Here is a 12,556-nt window from a genome sequence, read left to right as displayed (position 1 = left end):
CGCTAAAATATAGCAATTCGCGCAAATAAAACAGTAAAAGAGATAAAGTATAAAACCAGAAAAAAATACAAAAAAAAACCAAATCCCCACCAAAGCGTAGTGTAAATAAATTTGGTTTGTCATGGCGTATGAGCGATCTGGAGGATGGCACCATATATAAAAAGAGACTAAAAGAATTGGCAACTAAGACTGTTTGTAATTTGCTTTCATTTCTATCTACTTTAAATATGATGTCTGACAAATAGTCCAAGAAGGAGTCAGCTAAATCGCGGCCACTGCCATCCTGCAACACAAGCACACAAAAGTCCAGCTCTTTTGGCTAAAAAAAAAAAAAAATGTTGCAAAACGCTTGAGTGGGTATACGATGAATTTCTAATTCCAAGCCCACTCAAAGAAGTAATCAAGCTACACAAGCCTTATGCCTCTAATCCAACCTAATAACCAACAAACAGAGCACAAACAAAGCCAACACGCCAACTAAGAGTTTTGTTAGCCAATAGGTCATTGCTTTTGCTTTTCATATTTTTTTTCTACTTCTCTCTGGCAGAGTTAGCATCTTCCCAGTGGGAATTAGGAGCACGTAATAATACCTTATTAGCAACTTACTCTTCACCTGGCAGTCATTACCATTTCCCTGCCGAACGTCCCTTACTTTTACAAAGGCATGGCCGCCTTATGTAAGTTGGAATTTAGAATGTACATTTGGTATCAGACATACTTCTGAGCCGCTTTACAAAGTAAGTTACGTGTAATGCAGAGCAGTCGCTCGGAGTAGTTCGGTGCTTGGAAATAACTTCGGCTGCACGTTATTTTGCAACTGACAACTTAATGTGTCTTCGGAGGTGTTCATTTTGCCCTTTACTAGTAGATGACATTGGCCATGATGACAATTTTGGTACTAAAAACTGAAAGAAAACATGGCTTACCTCGCAAGGTGCTTACCTATTTTCCCAGTGGGTTTTTCCAACATTCACTGATGTATATTTGTGTTCTATGTATGTATGTACGTGAATAGCTACATTTGTATGTCATTGACAAAATGAGATGAAAATTGCTTTATAATGCAAGTTGAAAAAAAAACGAAAATTGTTTTCTTTCTTCTTTGCTTGAATTCTATTTTATTTTTTTCATAATTCTTTTTGTTTTCTAATTTGCATAAACAGCCCAAAGGTTTTTGATGCCAGACTAAAAGCAAATATTCACAAAAAACTGTCAAACATAAAGTAATAAAAGCGTAAATTGTGGTCGGCATGAATTAAATTATTAAAGTCAAAACCGCAAGCCAGTGGATTGTTTAAGTTTTTTTTTCACTAAACGAGTTTATACTTATTTGCGAAAAAGAATGAAGTTATCTTGAATTAAAATTTATATTTTTTGGTGAAAAACTAAGGTGGAATAAATGTCAAAAAAGGAAACTACTATTAAATAATACATCAAAAATTATACACGCGAAGAGCAGAAAACTGTATTTTTTAAATAAAATATTTTAATAACACTGCACGAACATTTAGATATCACAAAAAACGCCAAGACCCGTGAACTGGATTTTAGAATATACATATGTACATAGGTCTGTATGCTGATTTCCAAGATCAGATAATTTTTCAGGATATTTTTATTTTAAGTTTGCGTTGTCATATCTTGTCATATTTTTTTATTCATAATAATGCCTATTCTTTTACAAAAAAAATGTGCCTACCAACGAACCAAATCTATGCATAACTAAAGTTGAGAATGGGGAAATGGAAATGCGCAACGTTGTAATATACTTCTGATCGTACTTATTTCATACAAAATAACCATTGCCCAGTTTAATTTACCAACTTCATTTCTTTATTTCGACTTTCTCTGTTAGCAGCTAGTCGATTTTTTACAATATAAAAACAGCCTTTAATGCAAATAAAAGAATTTACAAACAATCTCTACACAGTTTAATTATTCTAGCTAAGCAATCTTTGAAAGCCTAAGGTTTCGGGGGTTGCCCAATTTTCCTTTATTATTTATTTTTCTGGTCAAGGTTCTAAAATCTTTTAGATATACCAAAATGGACAAATCAATACCACTTAAAGAATCGCATCTAATTCACAACGCTCACTAGTCGCTAGTGCTGATAGTCCAACGATAATTTGGCCACATAAAATAACAGCATACAAATAATTAAACGCTTACAAACAAATTTTATATTTATTGAAATTTATTACCATTGCAATTTTATTGAAGTCATTACTTAAAGGGTTTATATATTTGATTAATGGGTAAAGTTACATCAAAGACACATATCTTTTAAAAATATATATACATCCGCACATGCATCATCGATTCCATTGATGTGTATGTGTGTGTACGTGTGTATGTGTGGCGAAAATCATTGTTCGCCTTAGCTTAAAGAGTATACATATATTTATGAGCGATATAAAGCAATAAAAATATTTCATAACCCAGCGACCTCAAAAACAAAAGATACAATCACACATACCGCACAAATACATACAACCGAATATGCAGATATGTGTGTATAACAACCGCCGTAATGCAAAATAATCCGCTGCCAGTGTTAAACCATAACAATAAATCGCATTTACATACAAAAGAAATATACATACGAAAAGTGTAAACGTAGGCGAGTGTAGACCACGATACAATAACAACAACACCAATGTCGTCCCCCCACCCCACCAGCTAAAGTGTCAATGCCGCCAACGCCAGTTAACCGTGAATACACCGACTGCGGTGCACAGTTGCCTGGCGTCGCTATTTGCTGCGCGTATCATAAACTGTTGCATATTGCAAGGCGAATGCGGTTGAATAGGGTAATCGTTTTTTGTGGTTTAAAGTATTTCTAAAGATATGCATTTAAAAGTTCAAAGCCAGTTTTAATTTCTTTTAATAAGTTTTTTCTTTTATTTTGTTGTTTTATATACATATCAAGCATGAAAAGAGGAAGTTTCTGAATATGTATTTAACGATCTTAAACACGCCGACTTCAATTGTATTTTAAATAATTCAAGAAAAGTTTCTCTAAGACAGACGCTGGTTTAGTAATGTGTGACCTTTTCCAGGTATATAGAAAGATATATATTTTATTTTTTATTTTTTTATTGATAATTCATAAATTCATAAATATATATTTAATTATTTTATGTAACATTTAGCACTAGATTTTTTTAAAGTAAATTTAAACCCAAGTCGACGAGCCTAGTTTGTGCTTCTTTAAATATAGCAAATCGGCCTTGAAGTGTAATTCGCTCTGGGTAAATATTTAACAATTTATCAGCAGAAGACAACTTGAAAAAGGAAGAATTTCGATGGCATATTGAAATAAATTCCTAGCGAGATTTATAAATATTTTTTCATCGGGTTGAAGTATATTGTTTTTACTTAAAGCTAGCATTTGGGTTTGAAATTATGCTTGGAGTTGTAAAAATTTTAAGGTTTTAAATTGTCCTGAGCTTTATTAAAAAGTAACTTATAAAGTTAGAGTTTTACATTATAGCACATGGTTATTGTTTAGGCAAACTTACAACTAAATTAACTTTTACAGTATTAAGAACAACTAACTTTTCATAGCTGGACTTAAATAAATACAAACGTGTGTCTGAATGGAAATCCAAGAGTTTATATTTCACATTAATGTGTGTTATATTTTACTCAGCTTAAGCAGAAAAAAATAACTAAAACTTAAAAATAAATGGAAGCTCATTAAAAAGGGAATGCGTTTAAGTTAAATTCTGTGCATTTAAAAAAAAAAAGTCACGAGATACCTATTTAGAAAAATAACTGAAAAAATAAATATTGGTAGTTAAATATGAAAATGAGTCCAAATGACTCCTGCCGTCTTTCCAGTGTTCATTACAATGACAGTACGATGTCACTTGAAGTCTTATGTGTATTTAGTAGTTATCAATTTGATATATAAAAAAAAATTTCCTCGATAAAATTTGGTATGCTTCACCTGCAAAAGAAAGAGAGAACGTATTATTTTGTTAAGTTTTCCGTTAATATCAAACGTTTTTTTTTTTCGTTTTTAACCCTTCCATGCATTTTCACATTTGTGATCGGTGTAACTATAAACGTGTATGGGTACATATGTAAGTATACATGTCCATATGTATGTGATTTAACATTCCACTCATATAAAGTTTCATACAAATCTATATGTATGTATAAATATTTTTCATGAAATTGTTGTAATATTGCATTAAATTTACCTACAAATGTGTTTTATATTTTGCACACTTTTCTAGGTTGCCTAGATATGCGTGTATGAGTGCTCTATACAAGCCACATAGCTGCAGCTTAAATACAATAAATACAGATTTTTTCCAAAGCTAACGTTGCGGAAAAAATATGTTTTGGCAGGAAAAGAAGAACACGTAAAGCAGCTGCTCTACCTACATATACATGCATATCTAGTATGTATTAACAAACTCCATGCACATGCATACCCTGTCGGAAAATATACATATGTACTACTTTAACTCTGTCTTTAATTTTCTTGTAAGTAACTGACCTTATTACAAAACAAGGTGATGTCATAGGAGCATATCGATTCTCTAACTCTGCATATGATTTCAACTACTTTGGCTTACATAACTTCAAAATCAGTGGGCGGAATGCTGCATTTGATTTAAAGCAGATACGTCCAACTCATATGCATATTGCGCTAGCTTTTACAAGACAAAAGCTTTCTTTACACAGTGAGAAAAAGCAGGTGAGCCAGCAGATTGTGCCGTGATGTGTGAGTTCAGGGGTTGTTTTTTGATCAATCGTTTTTTTCTGGGTTTTGATGACCTACAAAAATTTCAGCTGTTTTTGTCAAATTGCAAACGATTTTTTCTTTTAAATTTCCTATTAATCTTTTTAATTTTCTTCCAAAATGATTGACGGTTGAAACTAGTTTACAGATATGCTTGTTTTCCCCTTGAACAAGTGAATTGAGCTCATTGAAAAGACTGGTTAAGTTACATAAAAAACCCAAATCAAGAGTAAAATTTTCATTTTTTAGAGCAATAATGAATTCCTCATTAGCTAAGGTACATAGAATGAAATTAGAAAAAAATTAGAGAATTTCCGTCCTTGAATTAAAAAACTTTCCAAACAATTACCGCTACTTAACCAACGTAAATACTTCAGTATATATAAGCAAATCTCGGTAATTACTTTCCAATTCTTCAAGAAAAGCCTCAAGTTTTCGATGAGTCAACGCGTTGTTTTATTTTATTCCATTGCATATTAACGTCACCTTAGTAAAAATAAAAATCTGTGTTACGTTGGCAGATTTTTTTTTTGGTGTATAGGATGAGCTTTCAACAAATGCGCAAAATGTAATTGCATAAGTGTGCGCATGAGTTGGACGTAGCTAGTTTTATGTAATTTATTTCCAACTATTTTTTTCAGTTAATTTTTTGAAACTTCCGCTTTATTCCGACAGGGTATATACACGTCTGCATACGTGTGTACCTGCAAAGAAGTAAATATTCGTATGGACGCTGATATCTTAACTTAAGCAGCTGCAACGTATACCAGCAAACGTGTATGCATACAACCGTAAGTATGCTGTCATATAGCTTAGGCCAATATTTTTATTATCTCTTTACATATTCTCGCATGGAACGTTTGTGTTTGTAGAGGCTCGCGCTTGTAAGCCTTGAAGCTGTCACATAATGCTCTCTAACGAGCTCATTGCATTGGATTTGCAGCAAGTGGTTGTTATGGCCACGATGCGGCTTAGATATTGAAGCTTCACAGTTAGCTGGTTAAACTATGGAAGAAATGCCCTATTGGAAATATTTATGAATGTAAAAAAAAATGTACTTTGTTGTTAAGGATTTGTTTAAGCTTTTCGCAAGATTTGCGATGAGCGAAAAAGTTTAGGCTAGGTAAGTCTGGCTAGCTAAGGAGCATAAGTTAAGCTTTTAAAATTCAAAAAATTTCTTTACACTTTGCTAGCTACAGTTCCTGCAAGTGTCAACATCGGTGATTCCAAATTCCACGTATGAAACGCTAACAAGTTGCGACCAGTTAGCGTGCCAATGATGATTCTACAGTCTCTCCGTTAGAGTGATAGAACAAAGTGATCTCATGCCGCTATTTTACACCTGATTGCCTGCTCAAACAATCATCATTTCCCAAATGTTGGACCAATAGCGCTTAGCGGGTTTTATCTACTATTTATTTCGTTTTCTTCTATCCCCTTGTGGCCAGTCGCCGATTACATCTATAGCCTTCTGCTTTTGGCAAACCTGTCAAAAGCATCTTTATATACGGAGCCTGCTTTTGGAGCAAATATTATATAATGTGGCCGCCTTTATCACTGCTTGGCAGCCATATATATACACTTAAAGTTTCGCCTTTTTTTCTGTACACTTTCGGACTCCGAGAGTAATTTGGTGTCCAATGACTACTAACGGAATTTTTTATCTATAAATGCCACGGCAATAAACAAAGAAGTGATGAAAACATGCTTCCTTGTGGCATGACTCCAGTTGCCTGATTGGTCTGCGTTACCTCATTTCAGCTATGTGTTATCTTCCTATAGCAAGGGCCTTTTCAATAGTTACTACTAAGTAGCACCGTTTCTATGGAACTGCCTGCTGATGGTTCGAGAAGCTTTCACATGCCAGAAGTATACCCGTATGATTTCCATAGGCTTTATAGTGGGCGACGTTAGTTAAAAATATGCCTTATCATTTTTTAATGTTGCTGGGTCCAAAGATAGAATCTGAGGTCCAACGAGTTTTCTCATTTCCAAAGATTTGAGAATGAGATATTTAAGCAAGTAAATTTTAAGCAAACCGACTTCAATTCTCATATACAAATTTAAGATTATCGTTAATCTCTTCATTAGCCAATTATCGGATCTAAACAAAATTAGTATGGGACCACCCTTTAGTTACTGCCTTTCCAAAGTTATGCGGTAACGTACATAAAACAAGTAAGAAAGGCTAAGTTCGGGCGGAGCCGAACATTAAATACCCGGCGCAAGTATTAAATATATGTTTTTTCACCCTTCCGAAACCTTCCGCTAGATGGTAAGCCGAGTTGTAACAATTTTGAGTAAATTAGCGTCCTTCAATTTCGAAATATTGAAGTTTCAAGCATTTCTTAAATTTACCGTTATATGAAAATCGGCCGTTATATTAGTCCGATTTCAATAATTTTCAACGTTTTGCTTACACGTGGCAAGTACAATAACCATACCGAGTTTGGTACAAATTGGTAGAACGGTTACCGGTATACTTATATGTGATCATAAGTGGGCGGTGCCACTCCCATTTTCCAAAATTTTACCATAAACGTATTTCTTGGTAAAGAATTGTTGCAAGCATCAATTTTGAAAAAATTAGCTTCAATATTTAATGATTTATCGATAATTTGGTATTTCTCTAAATTACCGTTATATGGGATGTGGGCGTGGTTATTGTCCGATATTAAAAAGTTTCGGCGGTTTTTTATGCTGTACCAAGGCCAACAACTGTGCCAAGTTTGCAAGAAATTGGTGCAGCGGTTACCAAGATATACACATGTAACCATAAGTGGGCGTGGCTACGCCTATTTTCCAAAAATTTATAATATTCTTATTTTTCGTCTAAAACTTATTATAAATATCAATTTTGAGTGAATAATCTCCAGTAGTTACTAAAATATTGCAGTTTTCGTATTTCTGAAAATTACCGTTATATGGGAAGTAGGCGTGGTTATTGAGCGATTTTAAAAATTTTCGGCCATTTGGTATGTTATGCGAAGGCCAACAACTGTGCCAAGTTTGGAAGAAATTGGTGCAGCGGTTACCAAGATATACACATGTAACCATAAGTGGGCGTGGCTACGCCCATTTTCCAAAAATTTATAATATTCTTATTTTTCGTCTAAAAATTATTGTAAATATCAATTTTGAGTGAATTATCTTTAGTAGTTACTAAAATATCGCAGTTTTCGTATTTCTGGAAATTACCGTTATATGGGAAGTGGGCGTGGTTAAAGTCCGATTTCGCCCATTTTCAATACCAACCTACCTTGGATTAAGGGAAACCTACATACCAAATTTCGTTGAGATATCTCAATTTTTGCTCGAGTTATCGTGTACACGGACAGACGGACAGACGGACAGACGGACGGACAGACAGACATGGCTTAATCGATTTCTTTTTTCATCCTGATCATTTATGTATACATTTGTCTATATCTATCTCGATTCGTTTTGGCTGTTACAAACAACCGTTATGTGAACAAAATTAATATACCCTTGTGCACAAGTGCGCTCGGGTATAAAAATAAAAAAAAATATTCCGACGAAATGATAACCTTCTCTTTTTTGTGAAGTCGGTTAAAAATATGTAGGTAACTTTTTTCCTAGTCTGATGAATTGCTCATCGAGGGAACCTTTCATATAACTTCGATGTAACAAAGTATAAACACGGCCTAGTCTGAAATAAATGCTTTGCTTCTTCGAGTGCAATGCATTTTTCTTCATGGGTATTATTTAATGCAAAAACGTGTAAAAACATATAATATGTTATGATATACATATGTACGTATATGGTTATAACTATACTCATGCAAATATTTGCCCCATATGTGTGCGTATACCTCAAACTTGAACTCCAAATTCGCTAGTCGTATAAATTTCAAATACAAAGGCTGGTCGCCTATCGCATAGAATGAGCACATAACCGTTTTATATGCACATATATTTCAATTTTTCTATGCAAATATACGATAAAATGTAGACGATAAAAACATAACGTTAGAAAAATTCACAAAAAATGCAAAATCGTTACCACGAAACTGACTAACTAAAACAAGAACTACTTTTTGATAAAATGTTTAATTTTTTTTGTTGGTTATCACCAAATGCTACATGTGTAAGGGTGTATGACATACACGCGATTTATGTAATTTGAGAGAACCAAATTCTTGCTGTAAAAATTTGGCTAGATAAATTTCAGAAAAATATCTATAGGTAGATATTTTAAATTTGATGCAGAGTGTAAATAATTCCGAAATTGGCAAGAACTAATTATTCTAAAGCGGACATAACCTTTTAGACAAAGAACATAAATATATTTGAGCTTACCAAAGCTGAAACCATTCGCGGAAGAACTTCGAAAGGATCAAGCAGCATCTCGCGTGGAAACAAAATTGTATATAAAAAAAAAACAGTTATGGAATGACACCATTTACTAAATCCAGCTCATTTTAGAGCCTGCTAACACTACTTCGGTTCTAACCTGACGCTGGTTTGGATGTTTTCTTCGGATGGCTGTACTGGTGTAAGAAAAAACTGGCCATTAGATATAATAAATAATCACATCAACTACTTCTTCTGCTCAATCCCTTTCGTATTATGTAGTAAGGGTTATCGTTTGTTTTTCAAGTATAGAATAACCTAATTTCTTTTTTATTTTTCGTAGTAATTTTCTATCAGCGAGCAACAATCAAAGTATTCAAAGATCGGGACTTCTTTCTTTTTTGAATGTGATTCAGTGGCTTGCACCAATTACCGGGAGATTGGTCTATATACTGTTTATACGTCCCCGTACACTACTTTATATGTAAAAGGCTGAAACCCTCCATGACCAACTTATTGGATCTTATCAGCGTGACTCAGTACTGACAAGCAGCGTTGCCGCTTTGATGCAAATGGCTACAATTTTCCTGTAAATTTTGAGGGATACTTCTCGAAGGTTTAACCATAGCTCAGCAGCCCAGAACTTTAAAATTAAAAAAAAAAGCATAGCCCCAGCGCGCACTGTAAATGACAAATTTGTGCATGGAATTTTCTCGAAAACCGCTGGACTTACGAAAAACAGTGATTTCATATTTTGGTTTCGCGTTTTTATTTTTTTGTGACCGTTGACCACTTGAATCATTTTAGCGGTATATGGAATGGTGGAGACTTTTCGTGTATTGCTCGAAACCCCAATTCAATTGAATAATTGTCACCAGCTGAATTTATAATAAACATTTTTTATTTCAGTAAGTTTATAGTAAAATAAGTATTTTTGAATCAAGCTTTCTAAATATGAACGAAATCAGAATATAATCACGGATTTTTAAAACTATCTCGACTCCTGTGTCAACTATCGGATTAATTAATCTTTCGCATTTCATTGTCATCGAGTTCTAAGCCAACTGTAAAGTTTCAAGTCTCTAGGTCAGCGATTGATTTAAAATTGATTGCAAGATTTGCCCCTAGCAAACATACGTACATACAGAGCAAGTTAAATAAAAGCATGTAAAAGGGTGAGAGTAATCGAAATATCTCTTCTGTTGTATATAACAAACAAAAATTTAGCAAGAATTTAAATACCAAAAATTAAATGTACAGTGCATATCGATGGTCCTCTAAAATAACGACGCAATTCGAAATTCAAAAAATAAAATCCTTTGCTACTTTTGAGTGGCTCACGTCTCTAATCCTCATTTTATCCATGTCCTTCAGTAATTTAGGCAGGGAATGGAGACGTGAGCCACTTGACATTAGTAGGAGTTTTTATTTTACTTATATAGAATTGTGTCGTTGTTGCAGAGGAACATCGATATTTACATATGTAACATATTGAGCCTTCACCGAAGAGGTTAACTACATTCTTCCAAAATTTTCCTTGTAGGCAGAATTCGGTCCCAGCTGTCGTAAGACAAAAGCGAAAAAAATCGCTTACATCTTTTTCGGTTAGAGTCCGATTTGTAAATATGCGCGCTTTTTGAGTTGATATGTGTGGATGCAACTTGCAATCCCTTGCGGATACTTATATCTGAAGGCCGCGGCAACAGTACTGACAAGTTCATCATTGAACAAGCCTTCGAAAAGCAAATCAACCCACATATCCTATTTGCCAATTTTAAATGCGGTTTTGATAAAGAAGTCATCTCAAACTAAACACTTGACACTTGTTGAAAAATAAGTACTTTTCAGTAACTAGTTGAATATGTATATAGTTGAGGCAACTAAACTCTTTTCCCAGTGTAAATCTAAACGAAACCATTCGCATTTAGCAAAAGCCTGATATCAGCCTTGACCGTTAACATAGCATTCTCCATCTTAGAGGTGTAGACAAAAAAAGTTGACAAAGTATCGCCTGGGCAAATTAAAGCATTTAACGCTTTAGCAAACGTAAGTTTTCTGCAAGCTCATAAGAACAAATTTTTTTATTTGCTGGTTTTGTTAAATTTTTTGCAGGAAACACTTTGCCGTTTCCTTGCTTACTTGTAAACGCGTGATAAAAATTTCTTAGAAATATTTTTGTACTCGTGAATAAACTTTCGCAGGAAATGTTGCTTTATTTGTTCAGTTGTTGTTTTTGGGAATTACTTAGCCAAATTTCGCAAATCGTTTGCTCGTGCGCATTTAACTTAAATCCTCGTTAAAACTTTTCGGAAAGATTTACACACAAAAAAAAAATAAATATATCTAAGAATGAGCAGTTATCTTAAGTGTATTTATTCCGGTAATGGTTGGGGGAAAAAAGTTAACCAATTATCTATGCTAAAACCTATACGATTCTACCTTTACATCAGTAAGTACATAATTGAATTCATCTTATGGTTTACTTTTAAAGACTTTACGAAAATAATATTAAGAGAGTTAGAATTGTTTAATTTTGAATAAATATCACAATAAACATTTTTGCGTAGATAATATATATGTATATATATTTTTTTTTATTAGTCTCATTATTATTATTGCATGTAAAGAGCAAAAAAAAAGTAGAAATGCAGACGTGGGGTGCCTTTTGCTTTTATTTATACGGTATATAACTTTTTTCGTGAAAACTTATATTACTGGTGCTACAACGGGTCATAAGTCAGATCTTCGAAAAATTTGAAACCCAATATTTCGGAAAATTGTGTATCATTGTCAAGGTGATTTAACTCCTTTTCTTGTGGTATGCATATACTTTGTATATAAAAATGTGAGAAAAAATACATTTAAATGAAAAAATACCTTTTTTTTGAATAAAAAAAAATATTTTAAACAAAAAAATTGCTAACCGATTTTTAAATAATTGGTATCGTTGTAAAGTAGATTAAACCCAATTTCTTTTCATATGCATATTTGTTTACTTCGTGAATAAAAATTAGAGAAAAAACACTAAAAAGGAAAAATAACTTTTTTTGATCAAAAAATATTTTAAACGAAAAAATTACTCACCGATTTTTAAAAGGTTGGTAGCATTGTAAAGGCGATTAAACCACCCTTCTTCTGATGTGAATATATGAACAAGTTTTCTTGATTAGTGCATCATATGCTCTGATCTGGTTAAATAAACAACTTGGTAGTATTATTGCAACTCTCCAGAAGAGAACCAGAATTTTGCGGACGAAAAATATTGATTTTCAATAATTTCATACTATTTCTACGAAAAGTTGTTTTTTCCCCCAAATTAAATACATGGGAAACTTTGAGCGCTTCGAGCGACCTCTTAATATTTTAATGATTTAAAATAAAAAAATTGTGATATATTTTTTCGATATAAAACAATCCTAGATTCTAAATGAAGGCTTTCAAAATATATCGACCCCGGCGCCACCTACCGAGTAATTTTTTTTTTTT

The sequence above is a fragment of the Rhagoletis pomonella genome, unplaced genomic scaffold (genome assembly GCF_013731165.1).
Source record: "Rhagoletis pomonella isolate Grant_MI unplaced genomic scaffold, Rhpom_1.0 Rhpom_scaffold_00001, whole genome shotgun sequence".
Taxonomy (NCBI): Eukaryota; Metazoa; Arthropoda; class Insecta; order Diptera; family Tephritidae; genus Rhagoletis; species Rhagoletis pomonella.
Note: the sequence above shows the minus strand (reverse complement) of the source record.